Genomic DNA, 11,770 nt, shown 5'->3' with positions numbered 1-11,770 from the left:
GTGGTGTGAAGTATTTATTGTTCTTAGTGTTTCTGCAAAAACGTGATGGGCAGTGGGATCACTGGGGGTCATTCCGACCTGATCGCATGCTGCCATTTTTCAAAGCGCAGTGATCAGGTCACTACTGCGCCTGCGTATGCACCGCAATGCGCCGGCACGTAGTACGGGTACAAAGCGGATCGTTGCTGAGCGATGGATTTAACGAAGAATCCATTCGCACAGCTGATCGCAAGGAGATTGACAGGAAGAAGGCGTTTGTGGGTGGCAACTGACCGTTTTCTGGGAGTGGTTGGAAAAACGCAGGCGTGTCCGGGCATTTGCAGGGCGGGTGTCTGACGTCAATTCCGGGCCCGGGCAGGCTGAAGTGATCGCAGCGGCTGAGTAAGTTCTGGGCAACTCAGAAACTGCACAAAATGTTTTTGCAGAGCTCGGCTGCACAGGTGATCGCACACTTGCAAAGCGAAAATACACTCCCCTGTGGGCGGCGACTATGCGTTTGCACGGCTGCTAAAAACAGCTAGCGAGCGATCAACTCGGAATGACCCCCACTGAGCGGAGATCCCCCGGGGTGTAGAAATATATCTCCTCCCATAAACACAGCTTCTGACGAGCCCACGTAAACCAGTCTGACGCAAGACATACAGAGAGTTCTGTACTTCGCAGTGTTTATACACTATATAAATATGTACGTTGGTGCATTCACACATTTTATTCTGATCTCAAAAGAAAAAGCAAAGCCACATTTTTATTTCTCTTTAGAAAGAGGCTCAGGCAGGTAACGGCTAGGGTCAGGAAGACATCGCCCCCCAAACGCTGTGATCTCCTGTCCTTCCAATGTAACAGTCGCGTCCGTTCCCCCCGATATCAGATCTGAGGATACGTGTTACTTTATAACTAGAAAGGGAAGATTATATACCTGGTGCAGGGCGCTGCGCTACTTTCAAACTCTGCGAGTGCGGGAAATAAAGTGGCGAATGTTATAAAGCGGATAGAGCGTCTGCCAGGATATCACAGCGCGTCACCAGAGACTCACAATATAGGGAAAGTGGCGTGTACCGGAAATGTGGAAGGGTTCTGCAAGCAGATACAAGACACCTTCACCTGACCAGATACGTGTCCACTCCACAATCGGTGCGATTAGGGACATTGTGACACGGGGGGGATTGTAGCTCGGCACACAAAGCCTCGGCAGCCTGGTTAATACGCCGCATCCAAATGTCTGTAAGGAGTTCATACCCACGGCCAGGTGGGAAACGCTATACATTGACGTGGCCACTCATCTCTTCTCCATTTTGCTGCCTCAGCTATGAGCGACTCCAAGTTCTGGTCTTCGTTGTGCTTCTCCTCCAACATGAGATACAGGGATGAGACGTTCTAGAGATCTAGGGTGTACATGGGGGTATTATACAGGGGACGTCACAGGAGAAAGACCGGGATCTAAGAGGACAGCTGCTGTTCCGGTGTTAGGAGATGGATTTTGGCCACCTGGGGAATGAAGACAAGACAAATTATTACGTAACAAATGTCATCTCATCCTAAAAGTGTAACTTACAAATGTTTATACTCCAGCGTCCTGGCATTTATTACCCTTTTCTTGCTGCAAGTGTTAGACGATTGGTTAGTAGAACAGTTGCAAAGAGCTTGGTGGTAATTTCATTCTATTACTGGAAGCATTTCAATAGGAAAATAGTGTAAAATTCTGTTTTAATAATCAGCTGGCTCTTTATAAGGGAGTAGCAGGGTCCCCAGCAGCACAGAGTATATCAGGAGATGAGTGATGTGTCAGTGAGGACAGGGCTGTATGTAACAGGGGCAGTGACATGATGTGAGGAGGGGAATGGAGGCAGCAGGAAGCCACAGACTAAGAGTTATATAGTGGGAGGAGCAGGGTCCCCAGCAGCACAGAGTATATCAGGAGATGAGTGATGTGTCAGTGAGGACAGGGCTGCATGTGACAGGGGCAGTGACATGATGTGAGGAGGGGAATGGAGGCAGCAGGAAGCCACAGACTGAAAGTTATATAGTGGGAGGAGCAGGGTCCTCAGCAGCACAGAGTATATCAGGAGATGAGTGATGTGTCAGTGAGGACAGGGCAGCATGTGACAGGGGCAGTGACATGATGTGAGGAGGGGAATGGAGGCAGCAGGAAGCCACATACTGAGAGTTATATAGTGGGAGGAGCAGGGTCCCCAGCAGCACAGAGTATATCAGGAGATGAGTGATGTGTCAGTGAGGACAGGGCTGCATGTGACAGGGGCAGTGACATGATGTGAGGAGGGGAATGGAGGCAGCAGAAGGCCACAGACTGAGAGTTATATAGTGGGAGAAGCAGGGTCCCCAGCAGCACAGAGTATATCAGGAGATGAGGGAGGTGTCAGTGAGGACAGGGCTGCATGTGACAGGGGCAGTGACATGATGTGAGGAGGGGAATGGAGGCAGCAGGAAGCCACAGACTGAGAGTTATATAGTGGGAGGAGCAAGGTCCCCAGCAGCGCAGAGTATATCAGGAGATGAGTGATGTGTCAGTGAGGACAGGGCTGCATGTGACAGGGGCAGTGACATGATGTGAGGAGGGGAATGTAGGCAGCAGGAAGCCATGGACTGAGAGTTATATAGTGGGAGGAGCAGGGTCCCCAGCAGCACAGATTATATCAGGAGATGGGTGAGGTGTTAGTGAGGACAGGGCTGCATGTGACAGGGGCAGTGACATGATGTGAGGAGGGGAATGTAGGCAGCAGGAAGCCACAGGCTGAGAGTTATATAGTGGAGGAGCAGGGTCCCCCGCAGCACAGAGTATATCAGGAGATGAGTGATGTATCAGTGAGGACAGGGCTGCATGTGACAGGGGCAGTGACATGATGTGAGGAGGGGAATGGAGGCAGCAGGAAGCCACAGACTGAGAGTTATATAGTGGGAGGAGCCGGGTCCCCAGCAGCACAGAGTATATCAGGAGATGAGTGATGTGTCAGTGAGGACAGGGCTGCATGTGACAGGGGCAGTGACATGATGTGAGGAGGGGAATGGAGGCAGCAGGAAGTCACAGACTGAGAGTTATATAGTGGGAGGAGCAGGGTCCCCAGCAGCACAGAGTATATCAGGAGATGAGTGATGTGAGGACAGGGCTGCATGTGACAGGGGCAGTGACATGATGTGAGGAGGGGAATGGAGGCAGCAGGAAGCCACAGACTGAAAGTTATATAGTGGGAGGAGCAGGGTCCCCAGCAGCGCAGAGTATATCAGGAGATGATTGATGTGTCAGTGAGGACAGGGCTGCATGTGTCAGGGGCAGTGACATTATGTGAGGAGGGGAATGGAGGCAGCAGGAAGCCACAGACTGAAAGTTATATAGTGGGAGGAGCAGGGTTCCCAGCAGCACAGAGTATATCAGGAGATGAGTGATGTGTCAGTGAGGACAGGGCTGCATGTGACAGGGGCAGTGACATGATGTGAGGAGGGGAATGGAGGCAGCAGGAAGCCACAGACTGAGAGTTATATAGTGGGAGGAGCAGGGTCCCCAGCAGCACAGAGTACATCAGGAGATGAGTGATGTGTCAGTGAGGACAGGGCTGCATGTGACAGGGGCAGTGACATGATGTGAGGAGGGGAATGGAGGCAGCAGGAAGCCACAGACTGAGAGTTATATAGTGGGAGGAGCAGGGTCTCCAGCAGCACAGAGTATATCAGGAGATGAGTGATGTGAGGACAGGGTTGCATGTGACAGGGGCAGTGACATGATGTGAGGAGGGGAATGGAGGCAGCAGGAAGCCACAGACTGAGAGTTATATAGTGGGAGGTGCAGGGTCCCAGCAGCACAGAGTATATCAGGAGATGAGTGATGTGTCAGTGAGGACAGGGCTGCATGTGACAGGGGCAGTGACATGATGTGAGGAGGGGAATGTAGGCAGCAGGAAGCCACAGGCTGAGAGTTATATAGTGGAGGAGCAGGGTCCCCCGCAGCACAGAGTATATCAGGAGATGAGTGATGTATCAGTGAGGACAGGGCTGCATGTGACAGGGGCAGTGACATGATGTGAGGAGGGGAATGGAGGCAGCAGGAAGCCACAGACTGAGAGTTATATAGTGGGAGGAGCCGGGTCCCCAGCAGCACAGAGTATATCAGGAGATGAGTGATGTGTCAGTGAGGACAGGGCTGCATGTGACAGGGGCAGTGACATGATGTGAGGAGGGGAATGGAGGCAGCAGGAAGTCACAGACTGAGAGTTATATAGTGGGAGGAGCAGGGTCCCCAGCAGCACAGAGTATATCAGGAGATGAGTGATGTGAGGACAGGGCTGCATGTGACAGGGGCAGTGACATGATGTGAGGAGGGGAATGGAGGCAGCAGGAAGCCACAGACTGAAAGTTATATAGTGGGAGGAGCAGGGTCCCCAGCAGCGCAGAGTATATCAGGAGATGATTGATGTGTCAGTGAGGACAGGGCTGCATGTGTCAGGGGCAGTGACATTATGTGAGGAGGGGAATGGAGGCAGCAGGAAGCCACAGACTGAAAGTTATATAGTGGGAGGAGCAGGGTTCCCAGCAGCACAGAGTATATCAGGAGATGAGTGATGTGTCAGTGAGGACAGGGCTGCATGTGACAGGGGCAGTGACATGATGTGAGGAGGGGAATGGAGGCAGCAGGAAGCCACAGACTGAGAGTTATATAGTGGGAGGAGCAGGGTCCCCAGCAGCACAGAGTACATCAGGAGATGAGTGATGTGTCAGTGAGGACAGGGCTGCATGTGACAGGGGCAGTGACATGATGTGAGGAGGGGAATGGAGGCAGCAGGAAGCCACAGACAGAGTTATATAGTGGGAGGAGCAGGGTCTCCAGCAGCAGAGAGTATATCAGGAGATGAGTGATGTGAGGACAGGGTTGCATGTGACAGGGGCAGTGACATGATGTGAGGAGAGGAATGGAGGCAGCAGGAAGCCACAGACTGAAAGTTATATAGTGGGAGGAGCAGGATCCCCAGCAGCGCAGAGTATATCAGGAGATGACTGTTGTGTCAGTGAGGACAGGGCTGCATGTGACAGGGGCAGTGACATGATGTGAGGAGGGGAATGGAGGCAGCAGGAAGCCACAGACTGAGAGTTATATAGTGGGAGGAGCATTTCCCCAGCAGCACAGAGTATATCAAGAGATGATTGATGTGTCCGTGAGGACAGGGCTGCATGTGACAGGGGCAGTGACATGATGTGAGGAGAGGAATGGAGGCAGCAGGAAGCCACAGACTGAGAGTTATATAGTGGGAGGAGCAGGGTCCCCAGCAGCACAGAGTATATCAGGAGATGAGTGATGTGTCAGTGAGGACAGGGCTGCATGTGACCGGGGCAGTGACATGATGTGAGGAGGGGAATGGAGGCAGCAGGAAGCCACAGACTGAGATTTATATAGTGGGAGGAGCAGGGTCCCCAGCGGCACAGAGTATATCAGGAGAGGAGTAATGTGTTAGTGAGGACAGGGCTGCATGTGACAGGGGCAGTGACATGATGTGAGGAGGGGAATGGAGGCAGCAGGAAGCCACAGACTGAGAGTTATATAGTGGGAGGAGCATTTCCCCAGCAGCACAGAGTATATCAGGAGATGATTGATGTGTCCGTGAGGACAGGGCTGTATGTGACAGGGGCAGTGACATGATGTGAGGAGGGGAATGGAGGCAGCAGGAAGCCACAGACTGAGAGTTATATAGTGGGAGGTGCAGGGTCCCAGCAGCACAGAGTATATCAGGAGATGAGTGATGTGTCAGTGAGGACAGGGCTGCATGTGACAGGGGCAGTGACATGATGTGAGGAGGGGAATGGAGGCAGCAGGAAGTCACAGACTGAGAGTTATATAGTGGGAGGAGCAGGGTCCCCAGCAGCACAGAGTATATCAGGAGAGGAGTAATGTGTTAGTGAGGACAGGGCTGTATGTGACAGGGGCAGTGACATGATGTGAGGAGGGGAATGGAGGCAGCAGAAAGCCACAGACTGAGAGTTATATAGTGGGACGAGCAGGATCCCCCAGCAGCTGAGTATATCAGGAGATGAGTGATGTGTCAGTGAGGACAGGGCTGCATGTGACAGCTGCAGTGACATGATGTGAGGAGGGGAGTGGACGCAGCAGGAAGCCACAGCCTGAGAGTTATATAGTGGGAGGAGCAGGGTCCCCAGCAGCACAGAGTATATCAGGAGATGAGTGATGTGTCAGTGAGGACAGGGCTGCATGTGACATGATGTGAGGAGGGGAATGGAGGCAGCAGGAATCCACAGAGTGACAGTTACATAGTGAAGACCTGTTTACCCAATGCATTAGATATATGGTGCTATTGTTGTTTAACATAACATCAGCTGGCTAGAGGCCTAAATAACAAGACACAAACAGCAACAACCAACGGATGTTAGCCTCCATGAATCTAATTTGCACTACAAGCTCTATCCTGATTCATTGTTATGATATAAAGTATTTTCTCTGACGTCCTAGTGGATGCTGGGACTCCGTCAGGACCATGGGGATTAGCGGCTCCGCAGGAGACAGGGCACAAAAATAAAAGCTTTAAGACTAGGTGGTGTGCACTGGCTCCTCCCCCTATGACCCTCCTCCAAGCCTCAGTTAGGTTTTTGTGCCCGTCCGAGCAGGGTGCAATCTAGGTGGCTCTCCTAAAGAGCTGCTTAGAAAAAGTTATTAGGTTTTTTATTTTCAGTGAGTCCTGCTGGCAACAGGCTCACTGCAACGAGGGACTTAGGGGAGAAGAAGTGAACTCACCTGCGTGCAGGATGGATTGGCTTCTTAGGCTACTGGACACCATTAGCTCCAGAGGGATCGAACACAGGCCCAGCCATGGAGTCCGGTCCCGGAGCCGCGCCGCCGACCCCCTTGCAGATGCCGAAAAGTGAAGAGGTCCAGAAACCGGCGGCAGAAGACTTTTCAGTCTTCATGAGGTAGCGCACAGCACTGCAGCTGTGCGCCATTGTTGTCAGCACACTTCACACCAGCGGTCACTGAGGGTGCAGGGCGCTGGGGGGGGGCGCCCTGGGCAGCAATGATAATACCTTGTTCTGGCTAAAAATACATCACATATAGCCCCTGGGGCTATATGGATGTATTTAACCCCTGCCAGGTCTCACAAACACCGGGAGAAGAGCCCGCCGAAATAGGGGGCGGGGCCTATCTCCTCAGCACACAGCGCCATTTTCCTGCACAGCTCCGCTGCGAGGAAGGCTCCCAGGACTCTCCCCTGCACTGCACTACAGAAACAGGGTAAAAAAACAGAGAGGGGGGGCACTTTTTTGGCGATATTGATATATTAAGCTGCTATAAAGGAAACAACACTTCTGTAGGGTTGTTCCTATATATTTATAGCGCTTGGGTGTGTGCTGGCAAACTCTCCCTCTGTCTCCCCAAAGGGCTAGTGGGGTCCTGTCTTCGATAAGAGCATTCCCTGTGTGTCTGCTGTGTGTCGGTACGTGTGTGTCGACATGTATGAGGACGATGTTGGTGTGGAGGCGGAGCAATTGCCGGTAATGGTGATGTCACCCCCTAGGGAGTCGACACCGGAATGGATGGCTTTGTTTATGGAATTACGTGATAATGTCAGCACGTTACAAAAATCAGTTGACGACATGAGACGGCCGGAAAACCAGTTAGTACCTGTCCAGGCGTCTCAGACACCGTCAGGGGCTGTAAAACGCCCTTTACCTCAGTCGGTCGACACAGACCCAGACACGGACACCGAATCTAGTGTCGACGGTGAAGAAACAAACGTATTTTCCAGTAGGGCCACACGTTATATGATCACGGCAATGAAGGAGGCTTTGCATATCTCTGATACTGCAAGTACCACAAAAAGGGGTATTATGTGGGGTCTGAAAAAACTACCTGTAGTTTTTCCTGAATCAGAGGAATTGAATGAAGTGTGTGATGAAGCGTGGGTTAACCCCGATAGAAAAATGCTAATTTCAAAGAAGTTATTGGCATTATATCCTTTCCCGCCAGAGGTTAGGGCGCGCTGGGAAACACCCCCTAGGGTGGATAAGGCACTCACACGCTTATCAAAACAAGTGGCGTTACCGTCTCCTGAAACGGCCGCCCTCAAGGATCCAGCTGATAGGAGGCTGGAAACTACCCTGAAAAGTATATACACTCATACTGGTGTTATACTGCGACCAGCCATCGCCTCAGCATGGATGTGCAGTGCTGGGGTGGTTTGGTCGGATTCCCTGACTGAAAATATTGATACCCTGGATAGGGACAGTATTTTATTGACTATAGAGCAATTAAGAAGTATTGCCGTATAAAGGGGAGGAATTATTTGGGGTCGGTCTATCGGATTTGGTGGCCACGGCAACAGCCGGGAAATCCACCTTTTTACCTCAGGTCCCCTCCCAACAGAAAAAGACACTGTCTTTTCAGCCGCAGTCCTTTCGTTCCTATAAGAACAAGCGGGCAAAAGGACAGTCATATCTGCCCCGAGGCAAAGGAAAGGGTAAGAGAGTGCACCAAGCAGCTCCCTCCCAGGAGCAGAAGCCCTCCCCGGCTTCTGCAAAGCCCTCAGCATGACATTGGGGCTTTACAAGCGGACTCAGGGGCGGTGGGGGGTCGACTCAAGAATTTCAGCGCACAGTGGGCTCACTCACAGGTGGACCCCTGGATCCTGCAGGTAGTATCTCAGGGTTACAGGTTGGAATTCGAGAAGTCTCCCCCTCGCCGGTTCCTACAGTCTGCTCTGCCAACGTCTCCCTCAGACAGGGCGACGGTATTGGAAGCCATTCACAAGCTGTATTCTCAGCAGGTGATAGTCAAGGTACCCCTCCTACAACAGGGAAAGGGGTATTATTCCACACTATTTGTGGTACCGAAGCCGGACGGCTCGGTAAGACCTATTCTAAATCTGAAATCTTTGAACCTGTACATACAAAAATTCAAGTTCAAGATGGAGTCACTCAGAGCAGTGATAGCGAACCTGGAAGAAGGGGACTATATGGTGTCTCTGGACATCAAGGATGCTTACCTGCATGTCCCAATTTGCCCTTCACATCAAGGGTACCTCAGGTTCGTGGTGCAAAACTGTCATTATCAGTTTCAGACGCTGCCGTTTGGATTGTCCACGGCACCTCGGGTCTTTACCAAGGTAATGGCCGAAATGATGTTTCTTCTGCGAAGAAAAGGCGTATTAATTATCCCTTACTTGGACGATCTCCTGATAAGGGCAAGGTCCAGAGAACAGCTGGAGGACGTAGTAGCACTAACCCAAGTAGTGCTGCAACAGCACGGGTGGATTCTGAATTTTCCAAAATCTCAATTGACCCCGACGACACGTCTGCTGTTCCTGGGAATGATTCTGGACACGGTTCAGAAAAAGGTGTTTCTTCCGGAGGAGAAAGCCAGGGAGTTATCCGAACTTGTCAGGAACCTCCTAAAACCAGGAAAAGTGTCTGTGCATCAATGCACAAGAGTCCTGGGAAAAATGGTGGCTTCTTACGAAGCGATTCCATTCGGCAGATTCCACGCACGAACTTTTCAGTGGGATCTGCTGGACAAATGGTCCGGATCGCATCTGCAGATGCATCAGCGGATAACTTTGTCTCCACGGACAAGGGTGTCTCTTCTGTGGTGGTTGCAGAGTGCTCATCTGTTAGAGGGCCGCAGATTCGGCATACAGGACTGGGTCCTGGTGACCACGGATGCCAGTCTGAGAGGCTGGGGAGCGGTCACACAGGGAAGAAACTTCCAGGGAGTGTGGTCAAGCCTGGAGATGTCTCTTCACATAAATATACTGGAGCTAAGAGCGATTTACAATGCTCTAAGCCTGGCAAAACCCCTGCTTCAGGGTCAGCCGGTGTTGATCCAGTCGGACAACATCACGGCAGTCGCCCACGTAAACAGACAGGGCGACACAAGAAGCAGGAGGGCAATGGCAGAAGCTGCAAGGATTCTTCGCTGGGCGGAAGATCATGTGATAGCACTGTCAGCAGTGTTCATTCCGGGAGTGGACAACTGGGAAGCGGACTTCCTCAGCAGACACGATCTACACCCGGGAGAGTGGGGACTTCATCCAGAAGTCTTCCACATGATTGTGAACCGTTGGGAAAAACCAAAGGTGGATATGATGGCGTCCCGCCTCAACAAAAAACTGGACAGGTATTGCGCCAGGTCAAGAGACCCTCAGGCAATAGCTATGGACGCTCTGGTAACACCGTGGGTGTTCCAGTCAGTGTATGTGTTTCCTCCTCTGCCTCTCATACCAAAAGTACTGAGAATTATACGGCAAAGGGGAGTAAGAACGATACTCGTGGCTCCGGATTGGCCAAGAAGAACTTGGTACCCGGAACTTCAGGAGATGCTCACGGAAGATCCGTGGCCTCTACCTCTAAGACGGGACCTGCTTCAGCAGGGACCGTGTCTATTCCAAGACTTACCGCGGCTGCGTTTGACGGGATGGCGGTTGAACGCCGAATTCTAAGGGAAAAAGGCATTCCGGAAGAGGTCATCCCTACCCTGGTAAAAGCCAGGAAGGAGGTGACTGCACAACATTATCACCGCATTTGGAGAAAATATGTTGCGTGGTGTGAGGCCAGGAAGGCCCCGACGGAGGAATTTCAACTGGGTCGATTCCTACATTTCCTGCAAACAGGATTGTCTATGGGCCTCAAATTAGGGTCCATTAAGGTTCAAATTTCGGCCCTGTCGATTTTCTTCCAGAAAGAATTGGCTTCAGTTCCTGAAGTCCAGACTTTTGTAAAAGGAGTACTACATATACAGCCCCCGGTTGTGCCCCCAGTGGCTCCGTGGGATCTTAATGTAGTTTTGGATTTTCTCAAATCCCATTGGTTTGAGCCACTCAAATCGGTGGATTTGAAAGATCTTACATGGAAAGTAACCATGCTACTGGCCCTGGCTTCAGCCAGGAGAGTGTCAGAATTGGCGGCTTTATCGTATAAAAGCCCATATCTGATTTTCCATTCGGACAGGGCAGAACTGCGGACGCGTCCTCAGTTTCTGCCTAAGGTGGTTTCAGCGTTTCACCTGAACCAGCCTATTGTGGTGCCTGCGGCTACTAGCGATTTGGAGGATTCCAAGTTGCTGGACGTTGTCAGGGCATTGAAAATATATATTTCAAGGACGGCTGGAGTCAGAAAATCTGACTCGCTGTTTATACTTGTGACAGGACGATACCGTACGGAAGCACTCGCAGCTTCCGCGTCCCGTTGACTGCGCACAGAATGGAAGGTCAAGCCGCACGAGGCCGGACCACATAGGGGATTCCCGCTTACCGTCAGTAACCGCCTGTTACTGACTCCACCCACTGCGCTGTGGGCGGGTTCTCGCTGCCACCACCAAACTCCTAACCTGCCGTGGCGTTTGGAACCACGGTTCTGCTCTGTATGTGCCGACGCACTGCTTTACCACACCTGTGTGGTGTCGACGAATCCCCACTAGCCACTTGCTAGGCCTCTACCGGTAGCTGGCGGAAGGCGGAGCTTGGAGACGTCAGGTGCTTCCCTGGACAGCCGGAGAACGGGGCTAGGTTTGGCCTAACCCTGTTGGTCACAAGATGAAGCAGTCTTCTTGAGGCAAAGGTGTTTATTGCTCAAATAACCTTTAAAAAGGCTCCTCCCTATTGCTAGGGGCAACAGCATACAATCAAGATCTTTTCAGCAGAAGAAGATGTTACAATCCACACTCCTATGGGCCAACTGCCCTTCTTTTATCCCTCTCCAAGACCCCTTACCACAGGGGGTAAGCCCGCCCTGTGGTGTACAACCAATCAATGTTTACCCATGAGCT

The 11,770-nt window shown here is 51.7% G+C and overlaps 1 protein-coding gene across 1 annotated transcript in view; it reads right to left on the bottom strand.

The window, feature by feature from the left end:
- Window positions 1-694: 694 nt before the first annotated feature.
- The window catches only part of SCN3B (sodium voltage-gated channel beta subunit 3), a 76,972-nt gene continuing 65,896 nt past the window's right edge, over window positions 695-11,770 (bottom strand). The window contains exon 6 of the mRNA XM_063943818.1: window positions 695-1,485. The gene's annotated coding sequence lies outside the window, so the exon portion shown is untranslated. The remainder of the gene's footprint in view (window positions 1,486-11,770) is intronic.

This window comes from Pseudophryne corroboree, chromosome 10 (genome assembly GCF_028390025.1).
Source record: "Pseudophryne corroboree isolate aPseCor3 chromosome 10, aPseCor3.hap2, whole genome shotgun sequence".
Taxonomy (NCBI): Eukaryota; Metazoa; Chordata; class Amphibia; order Anura; family Myobatrachidae; genus Pseudophryne; species Pseudophryne corroboree.
This window is presented reverse-complemented; position numbering and strand designations above follow the sequence as displayed.